Source organism: Bos taurus, chromosome 21 (genome assembly GCF_002263795.3).
Source record: "Bos taurus isolate L1 Dominette 01449 registration number 42190680 breed Hereford chromosome 21, ARS-UCD2.0, whole genome shotgun sequence".
NCBI classification, from domain to species: Eukaryota; Metazoa; Chordata; class Mammalia; order Artiodactyla; family Bovidae; genus Bos; species Bos taurus.
In genome coordinates this window covers 32829626-32848444 of record NC_037348.1, presented here as the reverse complement: position 1 = coordinate 32848444, position 18819 = coordinate 32829626, and the positions used below count along the sequence as shown (strand labels likewise).

Below are 18819 nucleotides of genomic sequence, written 5' to 3'. Positions count from 1 at the left end.
AGAAATAAGCCCATAGTCTTGAGGGGGATGCTCCCCTGCCCTCCACCTGCCACCAGGCACATACACTCTGGCAACAGCACATGGACTCCAGCCATGCCTGCACGCCCCTCCCCCACCCTCCCTTCTCTTCAGAGGGAAGGGCTCCTACAGATGCTCTTCTGCAGCCTGGAGGTACTCCAGGTGAGGGTGCAGTAAAGGGGTAAGTGGCAACATACAAGGGGTGAGGAAGTGAAGATAGACTTGGCTGACTCCGGCCTCACCTTGGTAAAGGTGTGACCACTGTCTGCCTGATGCCCTGTGCCCCGATGTCCCCCATGTGAACCATACTGCTCATTCTTGCTTTTCCTCTTTTCTAGGGACTCCACAGCCATGTCCTGGTTGCACTGAGCCTGCCTCCTGCCAGCATTTTGGGGCTCTGTCCCTGCCCAGCTCCTGGACCCACTCCCCAGCCTATTCCTCACCCCAGCCTGCACCGAAGTGACTCCTCAAGCTTCAGGACTCAGTGGGGCACAGTGGCAGTCACGGTAGGTGTCACACCCACCCTGCCCATTCCCTGGCTCCTGGGAATGCCTTAGCCTTCTACATCTCTGGAACTGGAAGGATATCTTTCTGAACACTGTGTCTGTGAGGATCCCTTTGGTTGCAAGTAACAAAAATCTTATTCCAATAAAATGAGATTATCAACTCATGACACTGAAGTGTCTAGGGGTAAGTTGGGCTTCAGGCAGGGCTTGATCCAGTCGCTTCAACAATGTGACCAGGACTGTTTTCTGTCTGTAATTCTCTGCTTCTCTTTTTTTGGTGATGGCTCCCCTCCTAGTAGCTTTTCACATGATGTAATCATAAGATGTGCCAGCAGTTTCCGGGGCTACTGGCTACCAGGTTGAAATCTGGGGTCTCGGCTAGAGACACAACCTGCTTTTCTGATAGAACAAATAAAAGTCCTGGAGTTGGGACTTGGGATTTGTAGTCCCAGGTGACTGTAAATCTCTTGGGCCCTATTGACAGGGTTAAGATAATCCTGATCCTTTAACTGGGTACACAGGAAATGAGGGTGGGCTGGGGTAAGGGTCTGTCCTTCCTTAACCATGTGACCAGGAATGAGAGAGAAGCTTCCTTTGAGAAGCTCAAAGGAATCTCAGAGTCCTGCTGGCAGAAAGGAGATGCCTCTGACTGGGGAAGACAAATAATAAATGATTACTAAAGATGGAGTCTGCCCCATCCTCTTTTTCAAGGCCTAGTTTAGATCCCTCCTGCTCTAGGAAACCTTTGCTGACTGCTTCCGCCAATGGTCATTTCCTTTAGTTCATGCTCAAGCTCCGCCCTTTTTATAGATGGAAAGACCAAGGTTTGGTGTGCATTTCCTTATGAATACTCTGTTGGTTATGACCTTAGTGCCGAAATGTGTTGCTCTCTTTGTCTTGGCTGCTAGGAAGCTCATAGCTGGTTTGTGGCCCCTTTCTGATAAGTGCTTGGGTTGCTGTGGCATGTAGTTGCTCAGTAGCCTTGGCTTTGGCTTCCTCTTCTTCTCTTGCACATCTTTCCCTTGTTCTGATTTCTTCTGTTATTTTTCAGCTTGTGCTGTTCTTAGCAACCTCAAACTCTTTTAGAAGGAGGTGGGGTATAAATAACCAAGAGTGGCTGTAAATGAAGCATTCAGCACTGACTGTATCCAAATTCTAGGCCTTTTCCTTTCTAGAGGTAGTTGGGAGGAGGGTCTCCCTATGCCCAGGGCCAAGCCTGTCCTCAGGGAGACACCAAAGCCTGACCACAGTAGCCCCAGTATACTGTCCATCTTGCCCTCTGTGGGTTGAGAATGGCATTGTTCTGCTTCCCATCTCCTTCCCTCCCAACTCCCCCATCTTATCAGAAGCTAATGAAAGAGGCTGGGAAACCCAATCCTCTGGTAATTAAATTTACTTAACGGGTATTCAAGTGGAGTAATGAGAAGTTTAATGCAGTGATTAGATTTTTCTTTAATTAATTAAAATGAGAACCATGTGTCTTTCCAGCAAACCAACTTGACCCTCTGCTTGGGAGTAGCAGGCAGAGGGAGTGGAGGGTTTGGCTGGGTGGGTGGGAGTGCTGAGGGGCGCGGGCAGCCTCCTGCCAAACTCTGACACGCACTCAGGTCAGTCCCTGATTCAGCTCCCATTTCTGAGCCCTGTGAGTGCCAAACCTGGGTTAGACATGAGTCACCCAGGGCCGAGGGATCTGGCAGTCCCCACGCCCAGCTAAAAACTGATTCCGGATGGAGGTTTCAGAGGAGGGTCAACAAGATTGACTTCAAGCAAGGAACACAAAGGAGGATTTCAGGCACTGTGACAGGAGGAACTGTTTGGGTGGCACATCTTGTTGCCACGTACCAGCCAACACCTTTGCCTGCATGTTCAGCCAGACTGGATTTACCTCCACTGGCACTGGATCATCTAGGCTAATAGAGTGGGGACAGTGGGGTGGCTAATAGAAAAACCAGAGCTAACCCGAAACGACTTCTCCTTGGCTTGGGAACGCATTCAGGCCAGAAGGCTGACTGTCCTTGCTGTGTTTCTGAGGGCCAGTTAGGGATGCAAGGAAGCACTTCCCACCTTGAACCCCTTCTGTGGGAGTCAGGTGGTGGCTGGGCACAGTGAGTATGGGTTGCCTCCACTCCATGGCTGCCTGGAGTGGAGCATAGGTCAGGCCTTGCCTGGGTAGAGCGTGGGCAGGGTGGGGACTCAAGACAGGCCCCAGAACTCCAGGGGCAGGAGAAGTTATTTTCAAAGCAGGGGGTAAGGCTGGGAGAAGTCCTGAGCCCTTCATGGTAGAGGGCAGAAAACTTCCTTTACTGTACCCTGATCCCAGCCCCGCACTGAGCCCTGATCCCAGAAGACTGAACCCTGACCCCAGCCCCGCAGTGAGCCCGGATCCCAGAAGACTGAACTTTGACCCCAGCCCCACTGAGCCCTGATCCTGGACAGACTGAACCCTGATCCCAGCCCCGCGCTGAGCCCTGATCCCAGAAGACTGAACCCTGACCCCAGCCCCACTGAGCCCTGATCCCAGACAGACTGAATCGTGGTCCCACACTGAGCTCTGCCCCCAGCCCCACGTGGAACCCAGCACTGTCATGAATATTCAGTAGAGCAACAGGTGCTGGGGTGGGAGGGGTGAATGGTCGTGCTTGTTCATCCCCACTGCGAGCTCTGCTGCCTGTGGGCAGGACTCTCGTGCCAGACCCCACACTCTGCAACGGCCAAGATGAATCAGATGTAGTTCCTGCCCACGGGGCTGGTGGGGGAAGTGACAAGCAAACAGTGACAGCCGAGTGATTAGAGTTGAGGTGGGCCTCACTTAGAGAGTTCTTCTGGCAGCAAGTGGGCGGGGGCAGTGCTGTAGGTGGGCCAGTGGGGAGGCTAAGATGGGGTCCCTGTGAGCGATGAGGAGGATGGCACCCATGGGGGTCATGTGGGTTCCTGGGGGTGAGTGATTGTCCCCCACTCCCAGAGCTGGCTGAGACTCCCCCAGGTCCTCCTCAGCTCCTGGTGAACCAAAGGGCTCACCTATGAGGCAGGTTGCTGGTGCGCTGGGCCCCAGGGTAATAATGTTATTTGCAAGGAAAGCATATTTATTCATCTCATAGAAGAGAAAATGGAACTGTGCAGGGACTTGCCTAGTGGCACTCAGCCTGAAGTAGCCCAGTGGGGCATGACCCCCGGTCTTACCTGCCTCCTGGCCCACCCATCGCTGTTTCTGCTGTTCCCAGGAGTGAACTTGCCCTGGGAGGATGGAGCTCCACTTCTTTCAGCTTCTCCACCCACAACTGAGTGAATACACCCTGGGCTCTGACTGGGGCCGTGGGCCTTGGAGTAGGTGGTGTGAGGAGGCCCTTGGCTAGTTAGGGGACTAACCCAGGAAGGAGCGTCTTCTGCTTCCTTCATCCCCGACCCTCCTCTCTCTGAATCCCATCCCTCTGGGTTTCCATACCTCCTTGCCATCACCCTTGGCCCATTTCCCTCCTTCCACGGCTCAGCCCCTTCTGAATAACCAGGCCTAGAGAAACCACCCAACCTGTCACCTACCCCCCACATGGGGAGATTGAGGCCCCGAGAGGGGTAGAGACCTGCTCAACATCGTGAGGCTCTGCCTTTCACATCTCTTTAAGAAAGAAGAGAGTCTGAAATCACATTGTCTGGAGTTTGTACTTTAAACACAAGGCTAGTATTTGAGTACTTTTGCTGGGCTGGGGGGCCTTGAGGGGCATATGCCCACACCAGTTCTCATCACAAAGGCCGATGCCCCCGGCGAGCCGCTCTGTCTCCTCCAGCACGGTGCCCCCACCAGATGTGTTCCCCTGCCTCCCCAGGTTCAAGGTGCTGCAAACCACCGTCTTGTTTAATTCTCTCACCAGTCCTGGAAGTTGCATGATTTTCTATAGGTGAGGGCACCGAGGTGGGGAACTAGGCCACTGTCACGAGCTGACAGTGGAGGTGGATCTGCCTGACAGGTTCCAGTCCTAGGCAGTCCACGTGCTTCAGATTGCCCCCTCCTTGCTGTGGGCAGCTGCTCCCTCCAAGGGCCCCAGCATCTCGCACCCCCACATCCACTGCTGCTTCCCTACTTATCTTGTTTTCCAGCCAAAACCAGTGACTCTTCCCCAGAGCTCTCCACACTTGCCCACCTCCAGCCCTTGCTTAAGCTGTTCCAGCCCCCTGGAGTTCCCTTCCCTGCTCCATCTGCCCAGATCCCCCTTCGTCTTTTGAGGCTGGGCCCAGATGCCACTTCACAGAGACCCCTGTCTGCTTTGTCCTGATCGGAAGCCAGGCCCCTGCTCCTCTGAGCACCATCCCACTGTCCCCCTCTCTGGCTCCTGGCTTCCATGTGTCTGACTCACAGCACGTGGAGGGCAGAGCAGTCTCCTGGCCCCTGGCTTCCCTGGCCCGTGACCCCTAAGGGCCTGGCTCACAGTAGGTGTGCAGGGAGTCGCTTGGGTCCTCGCCCCGGGAGGGGCTGCACCTCCACAAACCATGCCATTCCTCAGCAGTCCCAGGTCCGCTGGCCTCCAGCTGAGCTGGTCCCAGCTCTCCCCACTGGGGAGACCAGCTGCTTCCTTTAGCACTGGATGGTTGATGTTGGGAGCTGGCTTGTTGCCCCAGCAGACTTCCCTGTGTACACTTACCCACCCAGGTTCTGGGGGCAGGAACAAGGCAAACCCCCATCTCACCCACCTACCAACTCGGGACTCCTAGGCAAGTCTGGGAGCCTGGAAGGTATAGGTCCTGGGTGCTGAGTGCTGGCAGAGGGCCTCACGCATGCTCTGTCTGGCACCGCCACTCACTGGCTCTGTTGATTGCTGGTGGTGTGACTTTGAGCAAGTTGGTTAACCCGTCTGTGCCTCAGATTCCTCATGCATTAAATAAGGTGATGGCAGACCTTCCTAGGGTTGTTGTGAGGATCGAAGGAGTCGATACAGAGTAAAGCATACAGCACAGCCCCGACACAGACACACACATGCTCCCTGGATGCTGGCTGTCACCGTTGCCGGGAGAGTGGAAGCAGGGTGTGGGGGAGTGTTCAGGGAGAGTTTCCAGAAGGTGGCGATACGTGAGGAGCCACCTGAAAGATGAAACGTGGAAGGCAGGAAAGGACGCTGCGGGAAGACGGAACTGCAGGGACCAAGGCTTGGTGTGGGGACCTGAAAGGGAGTGTGGGAGACCCAGGGCTGGCGGCGCACAAGGGCGGTGTCCCGGACTTCAGCTGCCGCCTGGGGAGTTTGGACTTTGTCTCACAGCCACTGAGCGGCTGTGGATGGGGCATTTTTTTTTCTTTTTCTTTCTTAACCACAAAAGCAATATCTGCTCATGTAAAAACTGAAACAATACAGAAGTGCGTCCTGTTAAGAAATATCCTTCTTTGCCCTTAAATCTCATTCTGCCGAGGTCCCACTGTTGTTGATCTGGTGTGCTTCCTTCTAGAACTTTTTCTGTGCCTTTATAAACATGTTTATTGTGTGTTATCTTTAAAAAAAGAAAAGGAATGAATCATATTATGTGCATTATTCTACAACTTCCATTTTTCATTTCCCAGTGTGCTGTGGGCATCTGTCAGTGTCACGGAATACAGATCTCCCGTGTTCTTTTTAATCGTTGCCTAATATTCCATTGTTTGGCCGTAACGAAATTTATGTAACTAGGCCTGGGTTGATGGATATTTAGGTTGCCTTCAATTTTTCACTCTTGCAAATAATGCTTCAGTGAACATCCTCGTATATATATCTTGGCTAACACATGTAAGCCTTTCTGTAGGATAGGCTTCTAGGCGTGGAGTTGCCCTGGCGCAGGGTATGCTTATTAAATTTTAATAGGTACTGTCACATTGCTCTTCCAAAAGGTTGGACTAGTTTTTGCTCCCACCCTTGATATCTGCGGGGAGCCATTTCCCCAGTTGCCCTCCACACTGAACATTATCAAGCTTTTTAATTTTCGCCAGTCCAGGAAAACATCTCACTGTGGTTTCAACACACTTTCTTTCTCCCCAGCGAGGCTGAGCAGCTTTTCATGTGGTTATTGGCCATTTGTATTTTCTTCTCTGTGAATTGACTGTTCATATCCGCTGCCTATTTTTCTTTTCTTTCTGCCTTTTTCTTATGGGTATGAAGGAGCTTTTAGTATATTAGGGATTTTAAAACTTTTGTCTGTTATGTGTGTTGGATATATTTCCCCTAGTCTGCCATTTATCTTTTTAACTTTGTTTATGGTATCTCCAGCCATAGAGAAGCTTTAGATCTTTATTCAGGCAAATCTGTCAGGCTTCTCTTTAGGGCTTTATGTGAAACTCAGAAGTTTTCAGAGAAGGCAATGGCAACCCACTCCAGTACTCTTGCCTGGAAAATCCCATGGACAGAGGAGCCTGGTAGGCTGCAGTCCATGGGGTCACTAGAAATCAGACAGGACTGAGCGACTACACTTTCACTTTTCACTTTCATGCGTTGGAGAAGGAAATGGCAACCCACTCCAGTATTCTTGCCTGGAGAATCCCAGGGACGGGGGAGCCTGGTGGGCTGCTGTCTATGGGGTCGCACAGAGTCGGACACGACTGAAGCGACTTAGTAGCAGCAGCAGCAGCAGAAGTTTTACATCCTGCTTGATTAGGCTTCCTGGGAGGGTTTTAAGTGGCGTGCGGGTGAGGTAAAACTTGCGACTGGGAAAAGTCATTCTGGTTGCCACTGTGTGGAGGGTGGGTGGAGTGGGAACTGCACGCTGGCTGGGGTGCGGGTGAGGGAGAACTGGGAGAAGATGCGATTGAGAAATATTCAGGCATTGGCTGACCATGGTGAGGGAACGTGAGGGTGAAGAGGGGAAGAAGGGACTCATGAGTGATGTCTGGGTATTTGGCTGGGGACCACGTGGCTGATGCCGCCACCAGCCTGAGTTAAGGATGGGAGAGGAAGGGAAATGTGTGCACATGAACGTGAGTGCTCCCCTTGGCAGGGACACATGTGCACACGAGTACACACATGACAGGGACACATGTGTACACGAGTACACACATGACAGGGGCACGTGTGCAATTAGTACACACATGACAGGGACACATGTGCACATGAGTATACACACGACAGGGACACATGTGCACACGAGTACATACATGACAGGGACATATGGGCACATGAGTATACACATGATGGGCACATGTACACACATGACAGGGGCACATGTGCAACGAGCACACACATGACAGGGACACATGTGCACACGAGTACATACATGACAGGGACACATGTGCACATGAGTACACACATGACAGGGACACATGTGCACACGAGTACACACATGACGGGCACATGTACACACGAGTACACACATGACAGGGGCACATGTGCAATGAGTACACACATGACAGGGACACATGTGCACATGAGTATACACACGACAGGGACACATGTGCACACGAGTATACACACATGTATACATGTGTACACGTGAGTACATGCATGCCCATGTACATGGTTGGAAGCTCTGAAGATGGGCATATCTGTGCTCTGGCTCCATGGCAGGCAATAGGGGGGTGGTGTCTGCTTTTTGTGGAGTTTTTGTTCTCTACCAAGTACTGTACAAGGCAAAACGCATACACACACACACACACACTCACACGTGCTCTGTAATCTCTATTGTCATATGAAATACACTTTATAGGTAAGGAGCCAGTCTCTGTGTAAGTAATTCACTCAAAGTCACAGAGCTAGGGGCAGAAAGTGGATTTTTTTGACAACTTGGATCCGACCACACACAGACAGAATTCCTGTCAGTGGCACTGAGGAGCCTTTCATTCAAGTCTAACCTGACCAACCCAGCTTCATCAGGGACTCTTAGGATGAGTGCTACAGCCTGACTGCCTGGGTTTGAAACGTAGCCCCATTCCAAATAAGGCAAGTTACTACCCCTCTCTGTGCCTTGGTTTCCCCACCCTGAAGATGCAGGCAGTGGGACTTTCTGGTGATCCAGTGGCTAAGACTCCATACTCCCAATGCAGGGGGGCCCAGGTTCGATCCCTGGCCAGGGAACTAGATCCCACATGCTTCAACTAAAGATACCACATGTCACAACAAAGATTGGAGACCCCACATGCTGCAACTAAGACCTGGTACAGCCAAATAAATAAATATTTTTTAAAATTAATAAAAGAAACGCAGACAGTGACAGTCTGCATCTCCTGGGGTGCTGGTGGGCACTGAATGTGTCAGCGAGTGGGAAGTACCTAGCACAGCGAGGGCTGAGCTCTCGGGGAGGCTGACTGTGGTGACGGTGACGAGATGGGGGTGTCCGTGCCCTTTACCCTCTCCCACCCCCCACCCTCCCTCTGCCTGCCATCTCTCTCCTGTGTGCCAGCTCTCCCTCCATCCCCCACAGGAACGTCTCTTATTTGCCTTTGAAACTTCATCCTCTGTTTTCAGCCCCCAAACCCTTAGCAGACAGTGAATTAAAGCCCAGTCAGTCAGCAAAAACCATTCAGGGGAAAACGATTCATGTTGTGCCCAGGGAATCCTCCCCCAAGCAGTTCTAGTCAGGCATTTTCCATGAGCCAGTGCATCCATCCCAACATTGCCTGGGTCCCTGGGTACCAGACCATAATGTCCAAGCCTGAAACCCCTTCGTCCCTGAGTGGGGATGTCCGAGTGTACTTTCGAGCCAGGGGGCTGAGCTAACCCCGCCTCAGCCAAATCTCTACTCTCACCACAAGCCATCACTGGAGCCCTGACCCCAGGATGAGTAATTCTCAGCATCATTGGTCAGGAAACTTGCCTCCAGGAAACAAAAGGAGAAAGCGCAGCACATTCTGGGCATGGTTCCTTAGCGCTAGCATGTCTAAGCAAATCCTGTGGCCATCAGGGCCGGGGCAAGGTATGCAAACTGGGTTAAAACCTCAGGTCTGCACCCAATTTAAATTTTCTCCTAAGCCAAAAAGCTCACCGAAATCACCGAACTTATCATTATGAATTTCTCATCATCAAAATAAGCCCCCAAGTAAATAAACACTTGTGGTAAAGAATGGAGCAGTTCTTGCCTGTTTCTTTGTAGGTTTAGTTTTCAGTTATACTGTATCAGTCACACCCTTTTATTCTTAACCAAAAGGATGGCAAAACTCGCTTAAGTTTTTCCCAGAGACCAGCTACACCAAAAACTGCAGGCCCCCAACCCGAAAGCCTCCAAGAGAGGATTCTTCACGACTGCTCCTTTGGAAGCCCCCAGTCCCCAGGTCCCCAGGTTCCACAGAGCCTGCCTTTGCTCCAGGGGCTTCTTCACTTTAAACAACCCCACCCCTACCTCTGACCCAAGTCCCCACCCCCAGCCCACCCCAGCATCTCCGTAGGGTGCCACGCAGTGCTGCAGTTTTCATCTACCCTGGCGTCAGTTCAAAACTACGGGCCTTTGGATGCACACATTCAAGTACTGACACCAGCACCCAGCACTCATTCTCAAGAAGAGTCTTTTTACTGGCCTCAAAGAAGCTGCATTGCACCAATTTGGGGTGAGTGTGAGTAGCAGAGGCAGTGTATTTTACGGCAGCCAAATCTCACTTCTTGGAAAAGGCAAGAAGTCACAGGGACCCTATATAAACTAAGGGATTTCCCCCCAGGTCCTCTACCGGCCTCCTGCTGTCATCCTGAAGGGCTGCCTCCTCCCCCGTTCCCTGTGTTGTCCCATAGGAGTACACACTATTTAAGGTGATAATTGCCAAAGTAGAGTTCCAATAAGTTCAAAACATAAATCTACAGTTAAACCTGTGGCCCACTGTTGCTTGTGGCTTCAGGGCCCTGGTTGAGTTTTCCTGCGCTTTCCCCCACCCCAAATTGTCCATCCAGGACAAATCAGCTTGAAGTTCAGGGGACTTTCTGGGAGCTGGTCCCAGGCCTGAGTCAGCGATAAAACTCAAGATGTACCAGCCTTTATTCTAAAGTCAAGTTCAAGTCTTCGAACGTGGGCCAAGGCCCTCACTGTTGCAAAGATGCTCCCAGTTGACTCGGCTCCCACCTCCCTTCACCAGGTGGGGACTGTCCTGTTAGTGGATCCTGTGGAACTGCCCCCCTTTCCCTTGTAAACATAGGGAACCCTTCAACTTGGGAACTGAAGTCATATCTCTCACGGGAATCCTAGTTATTTTGGGGATCCTATTGTTCTGTCACCCAGAAAGCTATCCAAACCTGTTCTTAAACCATATGCCCCCATGTGGCTGGTGGGGGTGTGGGGAAGGTGGTGAAGTGCTGCCCTAAAAAGCTCTCTCTGAACTCTCAGTGATTTAATGCCATAGTCCCAACCTTTCTGGCACCAGGGACCAGTTTCATGGAAAACAATTTTCCCACCGGGGTGAGGGTGGGGGAAGGTTTGGGAATGATCCAAGCTCATTACACTTACTGTGCACTTTCTTTCTGTTGTTATTCCATCAGCTCCAACTCAGATCACCAGGCATTAGATCCTGGAGGTTGGGGACTCCTGATTCAATGTGACAAGGCTCCCTTCTTTTACCATATGAATTCACATTACATGACCAATGTGGGAAGTGGAGAGGGTGGCAGAAGCTGGTCCATTTAGTCACACAGGGACCCAGGCTGAAGCTCAACCATGTGGCAGCTGCCCCCTGGAACTCACAGCCTTCTTTGGCCACAGTGGCAAAGGAGGGGAAATGGTAGAGGTGCACACGGGCTCCTAAATGCATTGGCGCAGAGGTGACACACCATTTTTGTTCACAGCCCACTGGCTAGAACTTCTCATATGGTCTCAACTCCCTGCAAACGGGCCGAGGAAATGTGGGGACATTTTGTTGGGGAGAGGGCATGGAGGAAATGTGCCAGACATTCAGTGAGCAGTGAGAAGTGAAGTCTGGACAAAGGGTTTTTATGTTATGGGATGTTCTCAGAGCGATGTTTCTGAATTCCTGAGGCCATGACTTCCTGTTCATTCTCTCCGCCTGGGGAGGCCTTGAGTGTGTGGGAGGGAGTGGTGGGAAAAGCTTTGAGGAAGAGTCCCTGTAAAGGAATAAGCCCTTTGGCAGGCCTGGGCCCTTCACGGCCAGGCTCCAGGTTTGACTCAACCTCACCCCACTTGTCCCTATTGGTTGCTTGCAATATCAACATAAAATGAATTTTTTAGGAGGTGAAGTAGAATCGAGAGTGAGAATGAATTCACCTTTGGAGGGGAAATATCCAAGAGGTAGCATCTAGGAGCCTCTGTGTCTTTGTTTGGGCTATGTAACAAAATACCAGAGAAACTGGGTGCTTATAAACAACTATAGTTGACGTCTTACAGTCTGCAGGCTGGAAGTCCAAGATCAAGGTGCTGGCAGACTCAGCGTCTGGTGAGGGCTGGCCTCCTGGTTCATAGATGCCCTCTTCTCACCACGTGTCCATATGGCACAAGGGGCAAGAGAGCTCTCGGGGGTCTCTTCTATAAGGGCACTAATCCTGTTTACGAGAGCTCCACTCTCATGACCTAATCACCTCCCCAAAGCTGCACCTCCAGATACCACCACATTGGGGATTAGGGTTCAACTATGAATTTTGAAAGGGACACAGATATTCAGTCTATGCCACGCTGAACTGAGTTGTCTTTCTTCCACATTTTCATTCCTTCAGCAAATGTGACCGCTATGGACCATGTTCTTGTATTGATCATGACTCCAGACTCTTGACTCCAGCGCACCAGAGACTGAAGCTCTGCTCAGCGCCTTGTTAGCTCTGAGTTAATTACTTCTGTCTACCTCTGTTTTCTCCTCTTTAAAGTGGGGATAGCATCTGACTCTCTTAGGGCGGTTGTCAGGATTAAATGAGTTAGTATTTGTCAAGCACTCAGAATAGTGCTGGGCGTATGATCAGGACTTTGTAAATGCATCAGCATCATCACCATTATCCAGTACCAGGTACCGTTCCAGATATTGCAGGAGTAGATCTCACGGTCCCTGCTCTCACATATGATGGGAGAAATGGAAAATAAACAGAATTAAATCAAGATGTACTTTCAGATAGTGATGGTACTAAAACAAGTCAGGTACATTAAAAAAAAATCACTCATCTTCATGAGTCAGTAGGGAAATGCAAATCAAAATGACAATGAGAGTTAAAGCAATTCTACAAATGCCCCCCAAAAACTTGGATTTGATAGCCACCCCCTCCAAAAAAATGAGATACCACTGCTTATCTCTAACATTGACTTTTACAAAGTTGACAATGGTAACTGCTGGTGAGGGTACAGAGTGACTGAAACTCTCGTATGTCGCCAGTGGGAATGAAAAATGGCACAGTCACTTTGGAAAAAAGTCTGGCTATTTTTTATAAAGTTAAAAATATGCTTACTGTATGACCGGGGAATCCTACTGCTGGGTATTTTCCCAAGAGAAATAACAACTTATGTTCATGAAACACTTGTATGTGAATATTTATAGTGGTTTTATTCATAATCACCCCAAATTGGAAAAAATCCAAATGTCCTTCAGCTGGTGAATGGATAAACAATTGAATACTACTCAGCAATAAAAAAAGAATGAAATTCTGGTACAAGAAACAACACAGATAAATCTCAAATGCATTATTTGATAAATGAACAAAGCCAGACTCAGAAGGTTACATATGGGTGATTCCATTTGTATGAGATTTTGGAAAAGGCAAAACTATAGAGACAGAAAGCAGATCAGTGGTTATGAGAGGCAGGGATAGGGGGAGTTGACTACAAAGGGGACAACTCATGGAGACTTTCAGATATGGATGGTTAATAGAATTGTTTTTTATCTTAATTGCAGTAGTGGTAACAAGCTATATACAGCTATCGAAGCTCAGAACTGTGCACTAAAAAGTGTAAAGTTTGTTCCAGTTTTATTTAGAAATAATCAATATACATCACTGTAGACATTTAAGGTGTACAGTACTATGGTTTAATTTACATATATTGTGAAATGATTACCGCCCAATATCCATCATCTCATATAGATATATAGAAAGAAAAGAAAGAAGAAAAAAGGTTTTCTTCTTGTAATAAGAACTCTGAGGATCTACTTTCTTAGTAACTTTCGTGTGTAACAGAGTGCTAACTATAGTCATCATGCTGTGCTTATCCCTGGCACGTACTTATCTTATAACTGGACGTTTGTACCTCTTGACCCTGCTGTGCCGTGCTAAGTTGCTTTAGGCGTGTCCGACTTTGTGCAACCCCATGGACTGTAGCCCACCAGGCTCCCCTGTCCATGGGGCTCTCCAGGCAAACTGGAGTGGGTTGCCATTTCCTCCAGGGGATCTTCCCAACCCAGGGATCGAACCAGAGTCTCTTAAGTCTCCTCCATTGGCATGCAGGCTCTTTACCACTAGTGCCACCTGGGAAGCCCTTTTGACCCCCTTCCTGCAATTCCTTCTCCACCCACCCTCTGGCTCTGGTAACCATAAGTCTGATCTCTTTTCCTAAGAGTTTAGTTTTTTATTTCTATTTTTTTAGATTCTGCAATACAGTATTTGTCTTTGAGTTATTTCACTCAGCATAATGCCTTCAAGGTCCATCCATGTTGTCACAAATGGATTTCCTTATTTTTTCTGACTGAATAATTTTATCATATAGATGTATATGTATATATCTCATACCTTCTTCATTCATTCATTCACTGATGGACACTTATGTTGTCTCCACATGCTGGCTGCTGTAAATAATGCTGCAGTGAACACAGAAGTGCATCTATCTTTTTGAGATAGTGTTTTCATTTCCTTTGGCCATATACCCAGAAGTGGAATTGCTGAATCACATGGTAGTTCTATTTTTAATTTTTTGAGGACCCTCCGTAATGTTTTCCATAGGCGGCACCAATTTCCATTCCCACCAACAGTGCATAAGGATTCCCCTTTCTCCACATCCTCACTAGAATTCTTTATCTAAAAAAGGGTAAATTTTACTGCAAGTAAATTGTACCTCAATTAACCTGACTGGAAATAAAGCTCGCCGTGGGATTGTTGAGATAGGGAACACCGAATGACACGTTAGTCACTCAGAGTAGTGTGACTCGGGGAAGGAACGGTTCCTGTGCAGCGTGGTCAAGGAAGGCTGTCTGAGGAGGTGCCTTGAGCTGAACCTGGCTGAGGGGGAGCGAGGCCTGTGTGGAGCTGGAGTGGGGTGTGCTGCAGGGCGGGCCTTGCAGCTGGAGCTGAGGGAGGGAGGAGAGGGCGGGAGACAGGTCAGGGGCCTCGACTCTCCTCCAGGCATGATGGAATCCCCTGGGGGGCATGGACAGAGGGTTACTGAAACACAGGTGTGGGTGAGTGGTCCAGGGAGGAGAAAGGAGGGAACATGGCAGCTGGGGGCCATGTGTGAGGAGGAATGGTGAAAATGAGGGGAGTGTGGGTCAGGAGCCTCATACAGGAGGGAGAGGCCAGTTGGCCAGAGGCCCAGCAGCTGGGGCAGGAGGACTGGCCTGGCGAGTGGGGATCCTGGCAGAGAGTATTGTGTGCAATGGTGGGGCAGAGGCCAGCCATGCTGGGGTGAGGTGCTAGGGGTGAGGACATGTAGTTGAAGCTTCCAGGAGGCAGGGGAAAGGGTTGCTGGGTGGCAGAGGGAATCTTAGAGAGAATGAGGTAGAACTGTCTATGTGTGTGTGTGTGTGTGTGTGTGTGTGTGTGTGTGTGTGGTGAACAAAACTTGCCGAGGTGGGCCTGACCTATTGAAGACAGTGTGAGATGATGAAAAGTGAGGGGTTTGGACAAGGCCTCAAATGCCAGACCTGGGGGGCTATTCGAGGGAGCCAGGAGATAGCAGGGAGACAGGTGGCAGAAGGCCCCTCGCTGAAGTGGGAGGCAGCACTGAGCCCCCGGGGGCAGAGGGTCAGGATCTGCTCGGGGGCGGGGGGCGCATGCTGAGCTGGGCACCCCCAGGTTGCAGAGGCCCAGTGTTTGTCCGCACTCACCTCCCTGCTCTTCCCCGCAGTGCATGCTGGGACCGAGACGGACGGGCCGCAGCTCCCCCTGCCACGCCCCCGGCCCCCAGAGGCCCGGCTGTTTGCCTCCCGGAGCCGTCTGACCCAGGTAGGGGGAGATGGAGGTAGGCTCTCCCTCGTTGTGTCTCTGCAGTGGGTGGGAGGACTCTAAGAGTAGGGTCCTCGGGCACTGGGTGGATGAGCCCCTGTTTGGACGATTGGGGGGGGTGGGCACATGGCGTGGGGTTTGAAGCCCCCAGGCCCCCTCAGGGCCTCCTGGGGAGGAGTTCCAGACCTCCAAGAGGCAGGCCGCCTCAGCAGCAACGCCTGCAAACCAGGCCTCATCCCCGAGACACGGAGAGGCCCCCGTGTGGCTCCCACATATCGCTGTCTGCAGCTGGTTAAGGATCCTTCGTGGTACACACCTGCCAAGCTCTTTCAGCGGTGGGAGCTTTTGCCTATGAGGTTTCTCATCCATTGCTGTCACTGGCTTTTCCCTGCCGGCGCTGCCGTCTTCACTCGCCTGGTGTGTGTGCTTCTGTGAGTGGGGGCTCTTACTCTGGAAGGTCCCTGCTGTCTACAGGACACCCCCAGGGCAGAGGCGCTGTTTCTGGCACCGAGAAGAGCCCTGCTCACTTTTAATCCCTTTTAATCCCTCTGCGTTGGGCCCGAGAGAGGACATTTCTCGGTTGCTCCTGGGTGCCCCAGTAGAGGCTTTCTGCTTGGGGTCAAGAGCTGGGATGCGGTGGGAGCTAGGCTTGCCAGAAAAAATACAAGATGTCCAGCTCAATGTGAACTTCAGAAAGACAACAGATCATTTTTCATCGTAAGTATGTCCCAAATATTGCATGGGACCTGTGATTTTATTGATTCAATGTGGCGATGTTAATGGGAGCTGAAACCCCAGCCCCCTCTTCCTCTGTTCAGTCCCCGCTTTGCTGGGCTCATGTTGGCACCCTCAGAGCAGCTGTGTCCATGGCCTACAGAGGGAGCCCTGGAGCCAGGGGCGGTCAAGCCTGCTCAGGCCACAGTAAATAGATCCTGCAAGCCATCCCTGGGGCAGAGACCTGGGGGTCCCGCTAGAGGCTGCAGGGCTGGCTGTGAAGGGTGCTCTTGGGGTCCTTGTTTTCCCCCTTCTGGCTCTCTGACAGCAGAATTCAGGCTGAGGGGGTCACTGCGCAGGGTCGGCTGGGCCTTTGTGCCTGTGAACGGAGCTGTGAGACAGGTGTGGAGCTGTGAGAGGAACCAGGAATAGAAAATTGTTTCGTGAGCTTGGAACCCAGAGTGCTGGGGTTTGGGGATGGAGGTGGGTGGGATAACAGGGATGAGGCAGGGCCAGATAATGAGGGCTTAGAATGTCCTAATTCTGCATCCTTCAGCACTGGGGAGACAAGGGATGTGTTTTCTCCTCAGGTGGAATAATTTTTCCAACTATTAAGGTCATATGTTCCCTATATCTACCTATTGATCTAAGAATGTAGATAGATTATTTTTTAAGATTTTTTTAATGTGGACCATTTTTAAAGTCTTTATTGAATTTGTTACAGTATTCTTTCTACTTTATGGCTGTGAGGCATGGGGATCTTAGCTCCCTGACCAGGGATCAAACCCACATCCCCTGAATTGGAAGGCAAAGTCTTAGCCACTGGACCACCAGGGAAGTCCCTGTAGAAGTATCTAAAGTATGCAGTTCACGCTCTTCCCAAAATCTCTTCCTTGCCAAGGCTAGCCCCTGCTGACTAGTTCCATATATCATATCCTTCCAGATTTGTTTCTATGTGCTTAGAAACATATTTTAAAAGGAAAAACTATAGTTATACTGCCCTGTCGCTTGATTTCTCACTTAATATTATTGTACAGATCATTCTAGTGTTCTTCCCTTCCTTTTACGCCCATTGTATGGATAGTCTTTAAGTTATGTTATCAATTATTAATCCTGTCCGGGGCCATTTAGATTGTCTCTGGTGTTTGGTTATTTATAAACTTCACTCAGGGAAACTCCCAGTTCCTACATCTGTGTGCACTTGTGCTACGGGTCCTTTGAGGGTGTTTCTGGAAGTGGACTGCCTGGGTCAGAAGGCACGCACATTTCCAGGTTTGACCCACAGGCCAGATCAACTTCCAGAAACTTGTGCTGACTTGTCACATACAAGACACCCTTGCCAGCCTGACACTTAAATCCGGGCCAACCTGGTAGGTAAAGCTGATTGATTTTACATTTCTTTGATCACCAATGAGATTGGGCATATTCGTGTGTGTTCTTTGGCCATTTCAGTTTGTTTGCCTGTTTATCAAGTGCTTATTCATGTCAGATCCTCAGCTTATTCGTCTATTCATCTGTCCCTTTATTCAGTAAGCATTAATTGAGCATCTACCACGTGTTGGATACTGTTTTGTTTAGGGACCTAACAGTGAACAAAATTAACAAAACAAAATCCCTGCTCCGTGGAACTTAAGCTCTTGTGAAGGAGAGACAGCCAAGGAAAAACAGATAATCAAGTGAAATCTAGTGTGTGTATGAGTGCTAAGTGCTAATGAGAAGAAAAGCGAGCAGGGTGGGGATGAGAAGTGTTGGGACACTTGGTTATGGCAGTCAGGAAGGCCTCGCTGGGAGACGGCAGTAAAGAAAAGACCTGTAGGAGGCGAGAGAATGAGTCATACAGATGTCTGGGTCCCTGAGTTAGGGGTAGGCCTGGCCTGTTCAGGGCCCGGGGAGAAGGCCAGTGTGGCTGGAACAGGGTGAGGGAGGGAGAGAGTGGAGTGTGCGACCAGAGAGGGATCAAGAGCCAGACCTCACAGGGCCTGGTGGGCACCCTAAGGCCTGGGCTTTTCCTCGGAATGAAGTGGGGAAATCAGGGAGACATGGAAGGTTCTGACTAATGGTATGACACAATCTGAATTTCATTTTAGCCAGATCGCTCCGGCTACTGAAGGGGGCTAGAATGGATGCAGGCAGATCAGGCGGTAGACGGTTGTGATGATCCAGGGAAGAGATGGTGGGGTTTGGACTAGGGGGTCTTGATGGAAGTGGGAAGAAGTGAAAAGGTTCTGAGTATATGTTAATGGTAGAGCCAATAGGATTTGCTGGCAGATTGGATGAGGTGGTGTGTGTGTGTATGTGAGAGAGAGAGAGAGCCAAAGATTACTGTCTTAGTCATTTTAAGCTGCCATAATCAAATACCATAGGCTGGGTGGCTTAAACAACACACATTTATTTCTCACACTTCTTTAGACTGGGAAGTCCAAGATCAAGGTGCTGGCAGACACAGTTCTTGGCGAGGACCCTCTACTTGGCTTGTGGATGACTACCATCTCACTGTATGCTCATGTGATTTTTTTGTGTGCACACGGAGAGACTGAGCCCTGGTGTCTCTTCCTCTTCTTATAAGGTTACCAATCCCA

At 50.2% G+C, this 18819-nt stretch overlaps 1 protein-coding gene across 2 annotated transcripts in view; it reads left to right on the top strand.

Annotated features, from left to right (window-relative positions):
- The first annotated feature begins 360 nt into the window (after positions 1-360).
- Positions 361-18819, top strand: part of LINGO1 (leucine rich repeat and Ig domain containing 1) — an 84622-nt gene continuing 66163 nt past the window's right edge. Inside the window, exons 1-2 of one of the 2 annotated variants that reach the window (XM_059879331.1) lie at positions 435-524; positions 15429-15526. The gene's annotated coding sequence lies outside the window, so the exon portion shown is untranslated. Of the gene's footprint in view, positions 525-15428; positions 15527-18819 lie in introns of both variants that reach the window. The other variant, XM_024982039.2, reaches the window with a different exon arrangement.